Source organism: Solanum pennellii, chromosome 4 (genome assembly GCF_001406875.1).
Source record: "Solanum pennellii chromosome 4, SPENNV200".
NCBI lineage: Eukaryota > Viridiplantae > Streptophyta > Magnoliopsida > Solanales > Solanaceae > Solanum > Solanum pennellii.
In genome coordinates, this window is record NC_028640.1 from 31836681 (window position 1) to 31853780 (window position 17100).

A 17100-nucleotide genomic window follows, 5' to 3' on the forward strand; every position below is an offset into this window, starting at 1 on the left:
GTAACCTTAAATGGGGTCTTTTCCTTTTGAAGAGCTGCATCTCTATATTGTGCCAAAATAGGGTCCTCGTATTGGTGTCTCTTTACCTCATCTATGATTGAGGACTCATCAACCTCTCGAATAGAAACTCCACTATCTTCTGAATTAGCCAGACGGACTCCAAGGCTGGATAGCCGCTGAATCTCCCGAACCATATCCCTCCATTCTGGTTGTACATCTGTCAAGCTACCCATGGACATACGGCTAAGAGCATCTGCTACAACATTCGCTTTCCCTGGATGATATAAAATATCAACATCATAATCCTTTAGCAACTCTAACCACCGCCTCTGTCGTAAGTTCAACTCCTTCTGTTTAAAGATATATTGGAGACTCTTATGATCTGTATAGATGTTCACATGGACACCATATAAATAATGCCTCCATATCTTCAAGGCATGAACCACGACCGCTAACTCCAGATCGAGTAGGATAGTTCTTTTCATGCTTCCTAAGCTGTCGGGATGCATAGGCTATAACTTTGCCATGCTGCATCAATACACATCCTAGCCCAACACCCGAAGCATCATAATAAATAACATAGCCGTCTGGTCCCTCCGGAAGAGTTAGGACTGGAGCTGTAGTCAATTTGTCTTTCAATAGCTGGAAGCTTCGCTCACAAGCATCAGTCCACTGGAACTTGGCTGCCTTTTGAGTTAGCCTTGTCAAAGGCGCTGAAATTGAGGCAAACTTTTCTACGAATCTCCTGTAATATCCTGCTAACCCCAGAAAGCTGCGTACCTCAGTAGGTGTCGTAGGTCTGGGCCAAGTCTTTACCGCCTCAATCTTCTGCGTGTCTACCCGAATACCATCAGCTCCAATAGTATGCCCCAAGAATGCCACTGAAGTCAACCAGAACTCGCACTTTGAAAACTTAGCATACAACTTCTGGTGCTGAAGCACCCTAAGTACCGTCCTTAAATGGTCTGCATGCTCCTCTTCTGAACGTGAATAGACCATAATATCGTCTATAAATACAATAACAAGCATATCAAGGAATGTTTTAAACACTCGATTCATTAAATCCATAAACACTGCTGGAGCATTAGTCAGCCCAAAAGACAGCACTCTAAACTCATAATGCCCATATCGGGTCCGGAATGCCGTCTTTGGAATATCTGCCTCCATTACCCGCACCTGATGATAACCTGACCGCAAGTCTATCTTTGAAAAACACTTAGCACCCTGCAACTGGTCAAATAGATCGTCAATCCTTGGAAGGGGATACCTGTTCTTTACTGTTACTTTGTTCAGCTGCCTGTAATCAATACACATCCGCAGCGACCCATCCTTCTTCCTCACAAACAGTATCGGTGCTCCCCAAGGTGACGTACTAGGCATGATGAAGCCCTTTTCTAGCAAATCTCTCGATTGCTCTTTCAATTCTTTCAACTTAGCAGGTGCCATTCTATCAGGAGGTATAGATATAGGCTGGGTATCTGGCAGTACATCTATAGTAAACTCTATCTCTCGTTCTGTAGGAAGGACAGGAAGTTCCTCTGGGAATACATCCGGAAATTCATTAACTACCGGGACTGATTGAAGAGTCGGTGCCTCTGCCTTTATGTCATGCACCCAAACCAGATGATAAATATAGATTTTTCTAACCATCTTCCCGGCCTTAAGGTATGAAATGAACTTACCTTTCGGCGATACTGTACTCCCCTTCCACTCTGGTTCCCCTGGAAATTGAAATGGAACTATCTTTCCTCTGCAATCAACATTAGCATAACAAGCAGCCAACCAATCCATGCCCATGATAATATCAAACTCAATCATATTTACCTCTATTAGATCTGCTATGGTACGACGACTATATATAACCACTGAACAATTCTTATATACTCGCGTAGCTATGACAGAATCTCCTACAGGTGTAGCTACCTCAAATGGTTCTATCAACTCAGACTCTATTCCGATCCTACTAGCAACGAAGGGAGATATAAATGATAAGGTAAAACCTGGGTCTATCAATGCATACAAACTTCGGGAGAATAGTGATAATATACCTGTGATCACATTAGGTGACGCCTCCTGATCCTGCCTACTAGTCAAAGCATATATACACAGTTCGAGGGACCGGTAGAACTGGAAGCTCCACCACGTCCTTTACCACGGCCTGCCGGTGCCTGAATACCCTGCCCCGTAGGGCGCATAGCCACAGAAGAAGATGAACCGGAAACGGACCCAGTAGGTTGTGCCATACCACCTGCAATACCTCTAAGGTGACACTCTTTCATAGTATGACCCTGATGGCCGCAAGAAAAACACGCACTTGTAGCCCAATGACATTCCTCAGGATGGGACCTACCACATCGAGAACAACGAGGCAAAGGTGGCCTCGACTGGCTCAAACCCCTGCCCATCTGTGACCCTGACGCCCTAGAGCTTTGACCAGCTTCCGAATATCCCGTACGACCGAACCCCCTACCCATGAAACGTGGGGGTGCACTCTGTTCTGGCTGGGAAGAAAATCTAACATGCTGCTGAGACTGCCCGCCTTGAAACTCGTCAGGATAACCTGCTGATCTAGCCCTCTTATGGTGGCCTCTATTATAATCTCTATCTGGCTGATGTCCCCGGTGCCGATCCTCTACCCCCTAAGCATATGCCTGCACCCGAGCAATGTACATACCTGGCTGAAGAGTCACTGCCATACAACCGTCAATCAGATAACGATCCAATCCCATCACATAACGATGTACCCTGTCTGCCATATCAGCCACAATAATAGGCGCATGCCTAGCCAATGAATCAAACTCGAGGCTATACTCTCGAACGCTCCTGCCATTCTGCCTCAAATGCAAGAATCTATCGACTCTAGCTCGCTTCATCTATGGAGGAAGGAAGTGGCCCTGGAAAGCCTCCACAAATTCATCCCATACCGCTAGAGGAGCACCCTCACCCCTAGATAACTCACAAGACTTATACCAATTAATAGCTACATCCCGCAAATGATACGTAGCCAACTCAACAGACTCGGTCTCCGAAGCCTTGATTATCCTCAATGTACGCTGCATCTGATGAATAAACTCTTGCGAATCATCCTGGGGCCTTGACCCAAAGAACTCGGGAGGATTACAACTTCAGAAGTCACGAGCCCTTAAGCTATCAGATCTGTCCGCATGATCAACTCCTAGTCCATGCCTGCGAGCCTGACCTGCCACCAATCTAGTCAGCAACTGAACCGCATCTCTCATGGCCCTATCCTCCGCCCCTTGCTGAGGAGCTGGAGGTTCAGGTGCTGGGGCCTCGGGGGCTGGTGGTGTGCTGCTGCTGCTCTAAGCTCCTCTGGCGGTGGCGGTGTAGCAGAGCTCTCCGACTGGAGCACAATACCAGGCATACACTGGGCACGGGCCCTAGAACTCTCCGGGTCTGACAAGTACCTTCTGCTACCAATTTTCCCTTCTGGGCGGCTATCGCTTTCTTTGGAGGCATAGCTGAAACCACAGGGATTCGTTAGAGAGGGATTATCCTATTCATATAGATCTATCGCACGATCTAGAATAAGAAGAAAGGATGACATCCTAAATGTCCTGTAGCTTCCTGTTTATAGATGTGCTGCACAACACACCGATAAACAAGACTCTACTAGACACGGTCTGTAGACACTTCCGAGGAGAAGCGCGCTGATACCACTCTTTGGNACCGTAACAACATACGCGAGCCGACAAGGCCGCCACTATCCAAAGCATAATAGCATGCGCAAGCATACAAGGATGCCACTACACAATACACAATGATGTACGCAGCCGACAAGGCTGCCCCTGTACAAGCGGACATCCCAAACAAACCATGTCCAGACCATTATCCAAAACATATATATGCATCCCACATAATGTCTACAGACCTCTAAGAGTCTAGTAGTGAAACTCGACGGGACAGGGCCCCGCCATACCCATAGACAAGCAAAAGACTACACCAAAAAGTTATGTACCAAAATGACTGGGCTCCGGAACAGTGGAGCTCTCCCAATCAGCAGAGTAGATATCCTAGGCGGGAGGATCACCGAACTGTACGTCTACACTTGCGGGCATGAAACGCAGCCCCCCGAGGAAAGGGGGTCAGTACGGACAATGTACTGAGTATGTAAAGCATAAGCTAAAGATGACAGGATACCAACATGATAAGTCGAAACAAGATATCGCTACACATGTACCTTTTAAGTGAAAATCATGCATATCTTTAACATATAAGGTGCCTGCTTCCCTAGTAAGGGACTCGGCAAAATAGTCATCATATATATACATCATACGTACCCGGCCCTCTAGTGAGGGACTCGGTGAAATGGTAATCACATCATCTCCGTCATCATCATCATCGTAACCATCCACATCACCAATCATATATATAATATACATACCCGACCCTCTAGTGAGGGACTCGGTTATATATGCAAGAAACTCCGCACGAACATTACCCGGCCCGGGACTCGGTGAAATGATAAATGACTCTATGCACGAGCAGAATATTATGAGAAACCATATGCAATTAAAATCATTTCTCATATCTCAATAGAACAATCAACATGACCAGCAAGGAGTATTACCAAAGATTAACGTTTTATCAAGATTATGAACCTTTAATACGATATGGAAACGTAAAATCTCAATGACTCTGAGAAGCACTACCATATATATGAGAAATCACCATAGCCTTAGACATAGCATATATATAGTGGAATAGTTGTGGAAGCAAGAATATACGTCACCTAGACGCTCTAGATCTAAGTATCAAACCTGTCCGTTATTCGCTCATTTTTAAAAGTCATGCCAAACAAAGAAAGAAATGATAGCGTTACATACCCGTATAGTCGAGTCGCACGTCCAATATTTACTACTCAAGATATTAATCTATAAGAAGCAACAATCTTGCCGCAATTAGATAAACGTCGCGCTTTACTACTTATTGTAAGCTAGCTAATAATCTAACGAAAATCCGGCAGCACTTCCCCTGTTTTCCTTACTTCGTCCAAATCCGACAACAACCCAAATTATCCACAACAATACCAATAACACATATAACCCAACGAATCATATTAAACAGCCCCCCCAAAACAGTTCTGTCTCGGTAACCATAGTAACGAAGCAACGACACACCGGGCGATAACTCGTTTTGTAATTTGCAACACATCTACCTTATCGTATTCATCCTTTGGAGTATATACCCATAATCACTTTAACATATACATAACGACAAAACAGAATTTCCCGCAGTTTGCTTTAATCAAAACAGCCCAAACACTAACACGACACCACTAATAATCCGATTATGGTTTCCGTTCATACTTAGCACATTCAATAAGTAAAAAAAATTTCCTAAGCTACTGGTCACGCCCCCTTCTTAACATTAATGGTGTTTAACAAAGGCATTCTAAGGAATTAACATATCAAGCAAAGAGATTACTAACCAAATTCTTTGCAGCTGCTGGCCAAGAGTTGCATGGTTGGTTTTCTCCATTGCCATGGCTGCCTAAGCCAAGTGGTGAAGAAGATGATATGTTGCAATGAATATCACCACCTCATTTATAATATGAAGTGGAGGCAGCCCCCCTCTACACGTGTGCGAAGTATGAACGGAAACCATAATCGGATTATTAGTGGTGTCGTGTTAGTGTTTGGGCTGTTTTGATTAAAGCAAAATGCGGGAAATTCTGTTTTGGTGTTATGTATATGTTAATGTGATTATGGGTATATACTCCAAAAAATGAATACGATAAGGTAGATGTGTTGCGAATTATAAAACGTGTTATCGCTCGGTGTGTCGTTGTTTCGTTACTATGGTTGCAGAGACGGACTGTTTGGGGGCGGGGCTGTTTAACCTGATTCGTTGGGTTATATGTGTTATTGGTATTGCTGTGGATAATTTGGGTTGTTGTCGGATTGGGACGAAGTAAGGAAAATAGGGGAAGTGCTGCCGGATTTTCGTTAGATTATTAGCTAGCTTACAATAAGTAGTAAAGCGCGATGTCTTTCTGATTGCGGCCCGATTGTTGCTTGTTATAGGCTAATAGCTTGAGCAGTAAATATTGGACGTGCGGATCGACTATACGGTATGTAAAGCTATCATTTCTTCTTTGTTTGGCATGACTTTTAAAAATGAGCGAATGACGGACAAGTTTGATACTTACTTCTAGAGCGTCTAGCTGACGTATATTCTTGCTTCCACAACTATTCCTGTATATATCAGCTACGTCTAAGGCTATGGTGATGTCTCATATCTATGGTAGTGCTTCTTAGAGTCATTGAGATTTTACGTTTCCATATCGTATTAAAGGTTCATAATCTTGATAAAACGTTAATCTTTGGTAATACTCATTGTTGTTTCACGTTGATTGTTCTATTGAGTTATAAGAAATGATTTTAATTGCATATGGTTGCTCATAATATTCTGCTCGTGCATAGAGTCATTTATCATTTCACCGAGTCCCAGGCCGGGTAATGTTCGTGCAGAGTTTCTTGCATATGTCACCGCGTCCGTCACTAGAGGGCCGAGTATGTATATTATATATATGATTGGTGATGAGGATGGTTACGATGATGATGATGACGGAGATGATGTGATGACTATTTCACCGAGTCCCTCACTAGAGGGTCGGGTACGTATGATGTATATGTATGATGATTATTTTGCCGAGTCCCTTACTAGGGAAGTTGGCACCTTATATGTTAAAGATATGCATGATTTTCACTTAAAAGGTATATGTGTAGCGATATCTTGTTTCGACATATCATGTTGGTATCCCGTCATCTTTACCTTATGCTTTACATACTCAGTACATTGTTCGTACTGACCCCCTTTCCTCGGGGGGCTGCGTTTCATGCCCGCANGGGGGGCTGCGTTTCATGCCCACAGGTGTAGACGCACAGTTCGGTGATCCTCCCGCCTACATAACTTTCTGTGTAGTCTTTTGCTTTTCTATGGGTACGCGGGGCCCTGTCCCGACGAGTTTCACTACTATACTCTTAGAGGTCTGTAGACATTATGTGGGTTGCACATATATGTTTTGGATAATGGTCTGGACATGGTTTGTTTGGGATGTCCGCTTGTACAGGGGCAGCCTTGTCGGCTGCGTACATCATTGTGTATTGTGTAGTGGCAGCCTTGTCGGCTTGCGTATGCTATTACGCTTTGGATAGGGGAGGCCTTGTCGGCTCTCGTATGTTGTTACGGTTGAATGGTTATGACTCCTTATGAGCCAGATCCACTTTATATATATATGGCGTTTGGGTTGGCTTGATTTGATTAAATTCCATATTGTCTTAGTTTCAGTTGGTTATACTTAACAGGTTTGTATGTGAGTGTTCAAAACGGGCACTAGTCACGGCCCATCGGGTTGGGTCGTGACAAACAACCTCAAATAAGTACTAATAACATTTGTATTCTTTTCGTGGTTATAAAACTTAGGATAAGTGTGTCAATTGCTGAAAATGATATATATAAGGTAGTTCCTATTATGATCTATGTTTTCGCAACAGTGAACTGGGATATGACTAAAGGGTAAGGTTAACAAAAGAAAAATTGATTGGTTAGACCTAATTGGTTATTAGTCAGGTTGTACATAGTGGAATTAGAGTGCATGAAGCTACTAGTTTTGATCAAAAAGTACTTGTTAGATAGGAAGCATGTGAGAATGAAGTTTGAGAGATGGGATATGTCAAATTCCCTAAACATAGGAGTAGGGGTGATGTGATGATGCTATAGAGAAGTGAGATAGGTGGTTATGAAATAGTGATTGCTAAGTGTATGAGCCAATAAAACGTTATCAATTTTTCAACCCTAATGAGTTATAATGCTGCACCTGGGAACAACTTTGTGAACCTTTATTAGACAGAGAAGTCAATTTAGTATTGATTGAATTCTTGATAACAACAAAGAAAAAAAGGTGAATAGAAAGGTTACCGAGATAGAAGATACGTACATTGGCCTAGTTCATTCACATCATTATTACAAAAGAATTAGAGCATCATACACATGTATAGGACTTCCATAAAATTAAATAGAGCTATTGCAGGATTCATTTAATATATGCATACAGTAATTTATCAATCATAGTCTAGTTAAGGGAGAAGAAAAAGTGATCACATGATAGTTGTTCTTATTTGCTATCCTGCATGGGAAAAGAGTCAGAGCACCCTCATTTGTTATAAAAAAAAAGAGAGGAAATCTATTAGTATGGCCAGACCTATCTAGTTAAGCCCAAAGCGGCTAACTCTAAGATGTTATGAAGCATGTTATAACTTTATAGGTACCTGACATTACATGTTATTAGAGTTCATGTTTTATGGTGTGTTCAAGCTTCACTATTTATTTTCTATTATGACCTTCAAAAAGGCACCAGACATCGAGTGTAATTTTTCTATTATGACCTTCAAAAAGGCACCAGACATCGAGTGTAATGAAGGAAAAGTTGATCTCGGCCTCCTACTCCAAAATATGAACCATTGAGGATTCTTAACTATACTATTTATATTGACCTAGAAGGAAGCCAAGTTAAAATAGCAGAACACCTATTCGAGTTCTTACGAGATTGAAGAGAGTAGACAGGGATATTAATTATATGTGCTTTAAGGTGAGAAAGGAATAAGGGCAGAACTATCCCACCTGTGACTTAACGCTTAAGACAGTGTGTTTAACCTTATTATGGTAGAGTGGTTCTATAGGATCTCATAGTCTCCAAAGATGGTTCTATCTGTAATTATGCATATTGGAGGTTAGCTTATCTATTTGTATGTCATTTCCCTTTGTGGATTACATCATCATAGGTCATCTAATGTCCTAGAGCACATGTAAGTGTTGTCCGCTTTGGATCACCCTTGTTTATTACTATATGTTTTCGAAGGACCTTTTCCATACATGCAATTCGTTGCACTAGTTACTTTCCTCATGTCACTTGTCTATCGGGTGACTGTTCTTAAGGATAATTGATCATATGGCTATTTCCATATAATTTACATTCCTCGTAGCCTAGTTGCTTAAACATTACATGCCTTATAGCTTTTCTGGCCATGTGTCATGTGCTTACTTGCTCATATTTCATTTGTGTACTCATTGACATGTTAATCCACCTATCCATACGACATAACACACTTTTTCAATGTTATTTCTATTCCGTAGTTCAATTTCTTTTATGTCTACATGTCTTATAGTCTACTTGCTTCCATATTATATATTTCAGAGCTTTAGTGCTCATGCATCATGTGCTCATCTAGTCCATTTCCTACATGAATTAAAGCTCATTACTCACACACCGCCTGATGAACCATATACGTGCGTACACCTATATTCCATAGCTTAATGCACGTATATCATGCTCTCCCTTTTGTGCTAATCTTCCTAGGTGTCATACCCATTATGACTTATCTATCTGTATACTATGCCCCTTTGTGTTTATTGACTTGAGTGTTGAACATATTTTCAAATCATTTCCTTGTACCATCATGTAGTGAACATTTTTACCAAAAAAGGTTGAGGATACATGTAAATTTTATCACAACCATAGATATATAACTTAGCATAATGCCTTATCCAAAGGAGCGCTATCCGTTCTTAAAAGATAGACTCACCTCTGAAAAGCATCCTGAGATAAAACAGAAGGGAAAGTACTGACCTGATAGATAAGGCCTATAAAAATGTGTACGTTCCATATATAAGAAAAATGGGAGATACTATAGTTATTCTTGATTGTTAAGTCCCGAAAGCTAAGCTCAAAATGTATAGCCTCCATTGAAGTATTGGGGAAGGGATAATAGAATATAACATAAGATACGTGAGAATAGAATATGGTAGAGATCCTAAGTAACCCTCCTCATTCAAATCATCAACATAAGGATCTCAGATCATGTGGTCCCCTTCTATGATCAAAAGTTCTGCTAGCATTTGTTCATTTGATATGTCATTTGCATGTCTTGAGTTTAGTAGGTGTATCAAATCCTTATTTGTATGATTCTACTTGTGTATCATCAGTGAATTATATGGTCAAGAAAGGGGTTTAATATGTCATTTTATCATTATATGAACCATATCACGCTAGACTTGTCTATACGTGTTTTAGATTAGTCTGTGGATTCTTGAGTCCTATTTATGATGGGAACTCTCGCGAATCACCAGATGACATTCCTAGGTTAACCAAACCAGTAGTTTCACCCATCATTCAAGGATGAATGACCATAAAGATGGGAGGATGTAAAACACCGTATCCTACATTACTAGTTCTATGTATATGTCGCAGAAAAATTTTCTTGTGGTATTGTTGTGGACTCGGTTTCCTAAGCGACTGGTGACAATAGAATATGTTTAAATTTGTAATACCCCGCACGTGCCTTCCAGCACATATACAGATAAGTGAAATCAAAAACAATTCAAACCGGGATAGTAAAAGATGGTATTCGATGTAACAGTCAAAGTGGTCAAGTGCGTATTAGTGCTACAATCTTGTAAAGAAACTAAGATGGGGAAATGGTGTAAAATAATTGAGGTGTTTGCTTGACTAAACTATGTGTGTAGGTGACAAGTAGGTGATGCACCTACTTAGAATTAGTGGACTGCATTTTAAGTGAACAAGGGAAAGTAGGTGATGCACCTACTCAGAATTAGTGAACTGCATTCTAGGTGAAAAAGGGCAAGTATGTGATGCACCTACTTAGAATTAGTGGACTAGATTTTAAGTGAAAAGGGCAAGTAGATGATGCACCTACTTAGAATAAGTGGACTGAATTTTAAGTTAAAAATGAGCAAGTAGGTGATACACCTACTTAGAATAAGTGAACTGAATTTAAGTGAAAAGTCATGTAGCTGATGCAACTACTTAAAATCATGTGGCAGAAAATAAGGAGGTGATGCACCTTCTTGCTTAAAAGTAAAGGACCATACTATTCTCCAATTTATTAAGTTAAAACATTCAAAAGGGACCTCTAAAGCACTCAAGCTTATCATCTCTCCATCATCACTTATTTTAAAGAAAATTACTTCCAAGGAAAGCTATAAAAGCTCCAAATAGTTCTGTTCTACATCTTCACCATTAGAATCTGAAGGAAACAAGTATTTTTAAAGTAAAAATTTGTAGAACATCTCCATCTTAAGGAATTCAAGTGAATAATATGATTTAACATCAAGGTATGGGGAAGAGGACAACTTAAACCGTGAAGAATCCAAGTCTTGGCAATTGAGATTTCTGTCTAGCAAGGTAAGCTATGGAAATTTCATTCCTCTCTTGTTCTTACATTATTTGTAAAACTTGGTATGTGTTAATGAACTGTTGAGTGTTGCCTCTGTATGGTGTGAGCTTGGTGAATGTTTAGGAAGGAGGTACTTGTTGGGACATACGCGGAGTGGAGTCCCCCTAATTTTAATTGTGAGATTTCTTTGAGAATCTAAATGTTAGTTGGAATTCACGGGATGTCATAAGTTCAAATTGCTATTTCCACATTGTGAGGCTTAGGGACTATTTTGTGTATCATAAAATAAGAGGGTCTGGCTGGATATGTAGAGAAGTCATGAAAACTGGTTATAAGAACTCTGGATGGGATCAATTATATATATACTGCCAATTACTGTTTTGGTCTGATCAAGTAGCCCAAACTTGTTTAGAAACAAATATTAAGTTTTATTATTTACTCCATTGTATATTAAATAATCTGAAAGGAAGATGGTAACTCATTGCCATATCCATTGTTGTGCAGCAAGGTATTTAAGGCTATTCGATTTCCTATTTCTTTGGCATGAATCAAACACTTGGAAGATTTCTAAATGCTCTTGGTAGTGACTGATCCATAAATGCAGTTTGTACTCCCTAGAGAATTAAAATGAGCACACTACTATGAGTTTGTTACTAAATGTGCGTGTTTACTCTACCAAGTGTTAGCATGGAAAGTTTAAACTTGTTTCATCGTCAAAGTACCCCTGGCACGTATTTCCCTTACATAAGTCAAGGTGATCCTAGATTACACAAGGTACATATGTTTATAGGATGGATACATGATCTGCCCATATTTTGCCAACTTGCTTCAATAGTCTATTCAATCATATATGTCATATTTTCACATGTTCATGTGTTCCCTTCATTGGTTACTACTCCCATTGTGTTAGACTATTATATTACCTCACAAGATGTCTATTTGCTCTATTGTACGTTTATATGTATGTACTTACTTGGAATATGTATCAGTCTTTAGGTTGAATCTGTCCACATTCTTCCTTGGTTCGACATTCATATATACTTTGTCTTTGATATTAGTTGGTGAGTATTTTGCTATAATATAGAGTTCAGATCTCTTGGCTGAAAGTTATATACGTCTTCACTTGATATGTGCTTCAATTTGAGATGTCAAAAATTCATACTGTGTCATAGAAAAATTATTACGTCGGTGTCACATTTGCTTCCCACGTCATTTTCATTAGTCCATACTCGTATGTCTTCTACTACTATTCATAGTTCCAAATCTCAACAATGATTATGACCACCAAACATCAAATTCCAAATAAGTTATTATCAACAAAAGAACAATCTCAAAAGAGTTGTGATTATCCAAAGTACAGTCTCAAAAGAGTTATGAACAACAAAGCAACAATCTCAAAAATTAAAAAAACCTAAGTGAAGCAATTTGTATAATTATGGGTGGCAGCCCAAGGGCAAAGCCTAGCATGGATCGACCCCAATAGGTATAGAAGGGTGGCAGCGCAGGGGCGAAGCCTAGCATGGGCCGATCCCGATTGGTATAAGAGGGTGGCAGCTCAGGGGCGAAATCCTAGCATGGGCCGATCCCAATTGATATGGAAGGGTGGCAGCTCAGGGGCGAAAGCCTAGCATGGGGCGCTCCCAATTTGTGGAATTATGAGGACAGCATCCCAGGTGTGAAAATGCTTAGCATGGTTCATCCACTCCTACCACAGATCAGCTGGTCATTTGTATCATATGACTTACAAAAATTATAACGCACAAAAAGTAAAAAAAGAATGTAACATACACAATTCCACAAGTATATGCAAAGGTGGTCTCTAATCCTTATCTATTGGTATTTGGTTTCACTTGAGCTCTCATGTAGCATATGGTTGTATTATACCTTACATATTCAGTACATTCTTTCGTACTGACATCCCTTTATTGTGCGCTGCATTTCATGCTGCGATAACAAGTATCCAAAACTAGATCTCCCTAGTAGAAGCACATGATACTCAACTGTTGTTGGTGAGCTCCATGTTGATTAGGGGCTTTGCCGAATCTTTACTATGCGTATTTTCATAGCATGGATTCCATAGAGGCTTTGTAGACATTGGAAAGTTATCATCTGTATTCATAGTTTCACTTGTCACATGCATGTGTTGTATATAAACTTTTCATCAGTAATCTGCATAATAGTTTACTTTCTCATCATTGGTTACTTGTAAAGCATGTGTTCATAGGGTACTTGTCTGCCTCACCTAGGGTTGGGGTGTGGCAAGTTCATCCAATGTTTCATTTCTCAATGCTATTAAAATCCGTAGGTGACCCATCTTGTATTACTCCTACTGATGATGTACATGTTACGGGAGATCTCACTTATGAAGAAGTACCCATTGCTATTCTAGATCGACAAGTTAGGAAGTTAAGAAATAAAGAGGTAGCTTCTGTAAAAGTGTTATGGAAGAACGAACAAGTAGAAGAAGTTACATAGGAAGCGGAAGAAGCAATGAAATTGATGTATCCTCATCCCTTTCAGATCCAAGAAAAAGATGAAAATGCTTAGTTTATATGACGACAAGTAGGTATACGTCTATATGTATTATGTGATTAATAGTAGTACTAACTTAGGCTTGAATCTGTTTGGGCTTGATAACTATGGTAACATTCGAGGACGAATGTTTTAAGGGAGGGGGGATGTAACAGCCCGTCTTACACATATGCTTGTTCTATTCTTCTGATACTGCTGGCTTTATAGTATAGGTGAGGGACCATGTTTCTTATATGATTAGTGTTGATTTAAACTAGCCGGAAAGTGATGTATCATGCAATGCATGTTTCAGCGTATTTAGTGTAAGTTGACTCCGCCGGATGTATTTAACAAGAGATATTAAGGTGGTAATTGAGCTTAAAATTTGAAAGTTAAGTTCTAAGTTGAAGCAAAATGATGAAATATTCATAAAATGGAATAAAATAATTGAGTTGATTGCTTGGATTTATTAAGCTAGCAACTGCATCACCTACTTGAGCTATATATGTATATTGTTAAAATGCTCAAACTTAATGGACCAGATCTAGAATTATAGTAACGGGCTCACTTGAAGTCCAAACCGATTAAAAGAAAATAAAAATGAAAGAAAGCCCAGCAGCCAAATCTGCCAAGGCCAAATATAGATAAAGCCTAAGTGAAAGGAATTAGGTGCATCACCTAGTTTGACCTTTCGAGCTGCTTGATGTGCATAATCAGGTGCATCACTTATTTAACCAATTAGTGGCTGAAAATGGACCCCAAAAAGGAGGTTATAGAGGATATTTTTGTGGTAAATAAAGCTCCATATATATCTAATACGAGCAGATATTCTTCACCCCTATTTTAACACATAATATTGAGAATTATCTCCAGTTCTCTCTCTCTCTTTTCTCTTCAAGATTAAAACAATAGTTTTTAGTTATTCTAGGTTCTTCAAGAAACCCTCATATCTGCAAATCAAGGTAAGTGAAAACACTTGGATTTTGCTTAATTCTCCCATGGGGATGATTTAGAAAAACATGTTATTCATGCTCAAGTATAAATACAAAAGCAGAAAATGTCAAGAAGCTAATGCTCACTTCCTTGGTTGTTAACAAACCCTTTTTTTTTTTGGTTTAAGTGTGAAGGGAAGCTGAAGTTCTAGAAGAATTCGAGTTATAAGGAGAAGTTGCAAAAATTTAGGTAAGGTGACTGCCCCATTTATTTGTCTTCCTTGTGTATGAGTTTGAGTGAGGAATTAGGGTGAAGAACTAAAGGGGGTGGTGAATTCAATAATTGGGGCTGTTCTATGTGTATTATTGTTGGTGCAGCTTGGTTGATCTTTGGGAAAGGATATATAATGTATATGTGTGGACATAGAATGAGGTTGTGGTGATACACATTATGTTAAGGGCTGGATGGGTTCATTATCTGTCAAAGTTAGCTACTGTTTTATGAGGCTCACGGTGTGATAACTGCTAATTTTAGTTTACCATGACTTAAATTATAGATTAGAACTGAAAAGGGGAGGCTGAATCGTGATAATTATATCGATCAGAGGATAAAGTATGTAAGGCTATTTGATTCTATATCCCTTTGCATGAAATCTGATACTTGCGATTATTACTAATGAAGTGAATTTAATAAATTCTATTCCTAGAATAGGAAACACTGTGGCAGCATAGAATAGGAAACATAGTGCAAAGAACTACTTCATTATATGTTCACTATTTTATCCTTGTGGAATTATCCCTCCATGTGCTGGTATAGAAATGGTATTTGCAAAAGCAAGTTTGGTGAATCCTCTTCTTTGTTGTTTGAAGTCAATTGTGTCATTAAGCTCTTAAAGTAATGTGTTGATGTTACATAACTCCTTATGTCGTTGTTATTGCCTTGAAATATTATTTTCATGTCTTCTATTACTGGTCGTACTTCCATACCTCCAAAATGATTATGAACACAAAAATAACATCTAAAAAGAGTTAAGATTATCCAAAGCACAATCACAAAAGAGTTATGAACTGATAAACAATAATCTCAAAGATTAAAGAATCTAAGTGAAGAAATCTATATAATTACGGGTGGCAGCCCAGGGGCAAAAGCCTAGCATGGGTCGATCCCAACTGGTACATAAGGGTGGCAGCTCAAGGGCGAAAGTATAGCATGGGCCGATCCCTATTGATATAGAAGGGTGGCAGTTTAGGGGCGAAAGTCTAGCATGAGCCGATCCCAAATTTTGTAATTATGAGGACCTCATCCCGGGGGTTAATACGCCTAGCATGGGTCATCCTCTTCTACCATTGATTATCTGGTCACTTGTATCACATGCCCTACAAAGAATATAACATACAGAAAAGTAAAGAGAACAATTTAACTTACATGATCTCACGTAAGCAAAGGTGGTCTTTTCTCCTGATTTATGCACTCATATGTTGATACTTGGTTTCATTTGAGCCCTCGTATTACATTTGTTATATTGCCTTACATATTCAGTACATTTTTTCGTACTGATGTCCCTCACTGGGGATGCTGCATTTCATGTCGTAGGCACAGGTACTCCAGCTAGTAAACCTCCTTAGTAGGAGCATACGACACTCAGATACTTTTGGTGAGCTCCAGGTTGATTTGGAGCTTTACTGAGTCCTTGGTAAATTAAATTTGGTATTGTATCGTAGTTAAGGGTAAGGTAGGATCCGTCCCGACCTACTCTATCTAGTCTTCTATCTTTTTAGAAGCTGTGTAGACGTATGTACATGGCTCAGTTATGTCTTAAGGAGTTGTGGCCTCAACGGCCAAGTCTAGTATATAACTTTTTGGGTCTACTTATGTTGGTTATAATCGTTGCGCCCTTTGTGAACTTGTCACGATTGTTATACTTATATGCATAGTAAGAACAGATTTCAAGTTGGTTCTCTCGGGCCTGTCCATCTTAATGGGATTCGAGGTGTGACAGGGGACTTACAACTTACTTGGCTAGTAGTTCTGGGACTAATTGGGTAGCTAATATAATTGACCTAGCATGTGTAATTCAAGAATTAAATAAATACATAGCTAGGGTTTTGAAATTCATGAAATAATTTGAGTAATAACATGATAATCTGATTGGAACATAAAGCTAATAAATTCATGAAGTTTTCTGTTGAAGTTCTAGAAACCTAGGTCTAATGAGTCAAGAATCTGATTGAAAACTAGGGACCTAATGGGTGAAAGAAATCCACTAGTAAAATCCCACATGCCTAGTGATGAAATCTACGGAGAAACATTTAGATTTTGGGGTTGGGACTAATGGAACCTTGTTGCATTCTTGAACTAGGGTTGTTCACCTTTTTCTCCTTACTTGCTTCTAATTTTGTAAGTTTTGATTTAGCAATTTGACTTAGGTAAGTTTTATAGT